We start from the raw sequence: 5,682 nt of genomic DNA, 5'->3' as shown, positions 1-5,682 counted from the left end.
GAGGGTCTTATGCAACGCACAAATGAGCGTAATGTTCACGTAAATGTAGAGAATGGACACAGTAAACCCAAAATACCGCTTCCGGAGAGATACACAAAAATACCAAGCGTGTACCTACAACACATCAACAGTAGTTTTCTGTGTCTGATATTTCACATGTCAGTCATGACCACTGTCCACATGGTCACCGATTCATTTCATTATCTGATCATACAGTACACTACACCATTTCAATACTTTACAGAACCCTCCTATTACCAGCAAGGACCCATAAACTTTATTGATGGAGGTCCCTAGACGCCCACTTTTGTATGGCTAGATGCTCAGGGCCTGGGTTTCCTTTACATACAAAAGTGGGGGGTCTCCAAAATTTATTGTAACGGTAAAACCTGCCCTGGCGTCACTTGCACAAAGCGATCTTAGAGCTACAATTATTGTAACTCCCATTCTCCAACATAGGCTTAAGATAGTCGTAGCGCTAAGATCGCTTTGTGCAAGTGGGCCCTGAGCACCTAGCCTTACCCTAGCTATGCTGAAGGAGAGACATTCCTATTTTGCCATGATGATGATGATTTGGAGATTTAATGTGCGCTTTCCGACATAAAGCATATTACACACACAGTGTTTTGCCAGTTCTAGCAAAGGCTTATGTATCAAAGTTCATCTGACATGGATTAAGTCATAAATATAAACAGTAATAATGAGAAGTGACAGTTTCACAATGTGTTCAGGATGGCTGTCAACCAATGTACAATACAATGGGGATTATCACCTGAAAACTAATGGCAATTAAGTGATTCCAGACACATGCATGTCATTACTACAGGGTAATTAAAGGTGTTTGATAATCATTTGCAGTGCCATTATTCTGTGCCACAAACAGGAAGTTGTCATTCATAAACAATGCTTCATACTGACTCACCAACTTCTAGAATGCCAGTCAAACAAGAATTAAATAAAGTTTAAAGCAATTTATATTCTTCTCTATAAAAGATGCAGCACTAGTTGTGCACGTCACCTTCTGTGGTGAAATATCAAATAGTTATCCTGCTGAGCAAGGTGTTTGGCAAGGATGAGTGCTCTCTTCGTCTTTATTTCGTGTCTATATTAATTATTTGATCAATGAATTGAGAAAAAAGACCGGTCTTGTTGCATGAGGATTAAAAATCCCAGTTGTTATGCATGCTGATGACACTACATTAGCCAGCACTACACCTACTGGTCCACAAGTTGCTCTTAACACTGGTACACAGTATGCATCTGATTGGAGAGCGAGAGTAGTTCTAAAGATGAAACCAATAAGTTCAATTATGATAATGCGATGTTGCCAAAACACAAGACGCACAGAAAGCTCACTCACATCGGTAGGAATAACAGCTATGATTTTGATTTTGATACCATTGTATGTTTGAAAATATGACACCAAATGATTCCATGTACTAACTTCTATGCGTGAGCTGCTTAGTGGCAAAAATGCTGATAGAGCAATACACAACGGCACTTTGCTAGTCATCAGACCGTAAATTATCAACTGATTCAACCACAGCGAATCTAGGAATGTGGTCACTAACCCTATACATAGACAAATGATGGCTACTACTCCTTGGAAGACTGAGCACACTCTCATGTCACAGTACTACTAACACACTTATTGTATGTTCATACTTAGCGTAGCGTAAGTCAATGTACATAACATCAAAACCAGCACTGAGACATGTGACACAATATCAACTGCTTGTAAATACAACCTTAAGAATGTCATGTCAACCTTTATCAGATATATATTCCTTGCAAACCTGAATGGGGAAGAATGGTATCTGCTGCAATATCCTTGTATGTAAGATTGGTGGATTATCACTGAGAAAAGATCTGGTCAGATACAGGTCAACTCACTCGAAACGTACACTACAAGTACTGTGGAAATTAGCACTAACTCAGCTTGCATTAAGTACTCTTACGACAGCTTCCAGATAAAGGCACTACTTCTCCGATTAATAGGTTAGTATGTACGTAGTCAGTGACGAAAACGGACCAACGTTGATGACAATAAACTCCACAAAATTGTAAGATTCAAAACAGTCTTCAAAAAGAAACGGGACCTTTTTTCAGGTGTTGAGTGTGTGACGAACTGTTGTACTTGTCCTTGTACTTTAATGTCTCGCTGGTTGTACACAGTAGTACTTGTCCTAGAGTAACCTGTTAATGTACAAAGTCTCTTCTTTAAGTCGCATTTTAGAAGCAGGGAGTACAATATTGATAATGTTTATGCATAACAACTTCTCTTATTTCATGAGTGCAATGTTTGGGAGTACTGCACTTTACTTGGGTTCCCTAACCTAATCCAACCCTTTGTAAAGGGTGCCTAACAAGGATCGTTGGCACTAGAGAGTGTATCGCGTTGCAATACATGCTTGCGTGTATCGATTCCTAATCCGATTCAAATTTTTTATGCTATATCCATCTCCGTCAAAGTCTTGATAGTAAAATGATACCAGACCGCTCCGATAAATAGATTAGCTTTACTTAACAATTGGCTCGATGGACCAATCAGCGTGGCACAGGTAATGCTATGAAAAGTAGCGATAACCGTGATATGGATCGTGACCTAAAGGGAGCATTGCGAGGGTGTATCGTGACACCCTAGGTGGCACACCTAATATGTAAAGTAAAGGGAGCGGGGCTGCGCCCGGTAAAGATGCATTTTAGCCCAATGTTTCAATACAGATTCTTGTACCATTGTCAAGCAGGTACAAGAACCTGTATTGAAACATCGCACTCACTAAATAAAAGAAGTTGTTATCTATAAAGTTTGTCAATACTGTATAAAGTCTCACTGGCTGTAAACAGAAGTAGTGGTCCTCAAGTAGTCCTACCAAAGTTATTCCTTATACTGGACAGTGTACATGCTTGATGCCACTCACTGTACTCTGCAGCTGCCATTTGTCGTGTCCTTGATTCACTCAAAGAAACATGGGGAAAACTCCAGTAGTCATGTTTCTATTACCGAATTGATGATTCAAATTGTGAATATAGTCATATTCAGGTGAATTTGTACTTAAAATCCACAATCAGTGGCAGGTGTGCTCTGCAAGGACAGGGGAATTGGTATAAAAATACAACAAACCATGGTTCAGATGTATAATAATGTTTTACTACACATACAACAGTTCACTTTTATAATTAAATGGAATTTCTTGAATGAATAACAAAGATATTCATAGAAATTTACATATTGAGGACCAATATACATGATACATGCTAAATATTAGAAACAGCTTGCAATTGCACTTTCATAGCAGACTCACATTTCAGTGCTTAATGATGGACAGCTACAAGAACAACCACAGTGTTGAAATGAAAGAGGTATCAGGTTAATCAAAACACCAGTCTCATATTTTACATGTACTAGATTAGTAGATTGAACAGTACACTGGTGCTTCACATCACTTATAAAGTATGTCCTTTTCAACGATGTCATCAATTAGGCTGGTTTCTTTTCCCCGTCTCACTACATGTCAGTATTCACTGGAGTACTCCAAGAATGTCCATGACCTCTTGAAATGTCATTATACGTGTTTGGGATTTGTTGAAATAATATCCTGTGTATTATCTGGTAATCAAAAGTACACAATCACACGTTTAGACATCTGAACACTTTCTTATAACACAACATCAGTGCAGTTGACGTCTGGATATTATGTTGCATGCGACAGAATAACCGAGTTAAATAAACGGAAGAAACATAAAATCTGAGCGTTGAGCCTTCTGCAAGTGACACTGTCATAAAAACGTAACGACCAGCTTATCTTTCACTTTCACAGATTATCGACTTTTTGAGAAAACGCCGAAATTTGTTTGGCTATTTCATTGGTCAGTTCTTCTTTGCTTGCTTTTGGGTGGTCTTTGACGTATTTTGAGATGGCCAGAATCGTTTGATTGCGCAAGGCATCAATATCTTTTTCCCCACTCAGCCGACTCCACAGCTCGTAGCCTATCCGTGCTGTAGTAATATCTTTCAGCGTGCTTGCATCGCCTTCGTTGATCCACATCAATGTCCCTATTTGCGTCAACAACTCAGCGTTGTTCAATGACCAAGACTGGAGATCCATTATTGTTTCTTCTACGGGCTCTGATTTTCCAATAAATATTTCGACAAGTTATGTTGACATCGAACACTTCCCAATGACCCTGTACTACTATGGTCGCGACTAGTTGGATCTTTATGTAAATACCTAAAACATCAGAAGACCCAACGATGGAAATAAAACAGGCTATCTTTGGATAACGATATATATCCATAGAACTACTCCCTGTTGATTTGTACTTGATAACATGTTTATATGCCTTCACAATGGCAGTACCTTTCAACAGTACATTTTTCTTAAAATTAATGAAGAGAGTTTTGAAACGAGAGAATCACTGTTCATGGTTTTTCTTGTATATCAAATATATCGTAAATTATTTTAACAAAGCCAATGCTGATATCAAATTATGCATACTTTTCGATCCGACTTGATGAAATGAGGTGCTACTCCTCATTTTGTCCACACGTGTAGTAGCCTGCACGTGGAATTCGATTTGTGTACAAAGGCAGGGATAATCTACGACTTCTATTCTCCCTGACTAAAGTAACCTTTTCCCCAAGTGTCATGACAATATGATTCATATCTTGGGACGCACAAAATGGAAAAATAAATAAATTACTTGGAAATAGAAATGACAGCGTTATTGCAAAAATGGTTGCAAGGCAACAGAACACATTCCCTCTTGGGTGCGCTTGTCACGCCAATACCCGGGTTCGCAGCTCAGTCTTGCCCCGACATATGACTGCAAGTAACCACACGCACGCGCCACACCACACCACACCACACCCCATACCTGTGGAGGGGGTCCGATAACGAACATCCACCCATCACATACGGGCGTCATATAACCCTTATATCTCTGACAGAAACAGAAGGGAGGGTGAAGGAAACAATAGCCAAAGTTAATGTAAAACAAAATACGGCAAACAAACAATAGAGACCTTCTGTAAACATTTTCATATATTCCTCTTTCAGTTCAGATCTCGAAATATTACTGGAACTACACCCTTCCGAGAAAAAGATAAGTGGTAAATTATCGTCGGACCCCATGTAACATTAGTGCTGTAATAAATCAAATATGGCCTGGTAACCAGCAATACAAATCACGTTTCCTTACTAATTTCCTGCAAGCGTGATTTCCCTACCCTGGCGTTACCTCAATATACCACATCTGGTGCCGCGGGCTGTTTCGGACCACAGCTTCCATTCACCCAGAAATAGATGATATGTTTACGCTACTTTCTAGCTTAAACCTGTACAGATTTTCTTGTCCAACATGCTGAAGAGACGATCTTGGAACCTACCAAGGTAAATACTAGCCCTTATATGTTCTTTTACATGAAATGCACCACTTATTCAATGAGAAACACCAATAATCTGTGATCTATACCATATATGCAAACGAAACGATTATAAGGAGTCTTCTAATCTTAACCTCAATTTCAGATATATATACACATTTACCCTCAACGACAGACAGATGTTTGTGTCAACTGACGCTATGTGCTTTTGGAAATAGTTGGTTGGAAAGTAGATTTTACATTGAAAACAATTTCCAGCGCCCTCTTGCGAGGTTAAGTTAGGGTTACTTCCGGTG

Source organism: Haliotis rubra, unplaced genomic scaffold (assembly GCF_003918875.1).
Source record: "Haliotis rubra isolate DU_JTF1 unplaced genomic scaffold, ASM391887v1 Scf377, whole genome shotgun sequence".
NCBI classification, from domain to species: Eukaryota; Metazoa; Mollusca; class Gastropoda; order Lepetellida; family Haliotidae; genus Haliotis; species Haliotis rubra.
The sequence above is the reverse complement of the archived record's forward strand: the minus strand, read 5'-3'. Positions refer to the sequence as shown.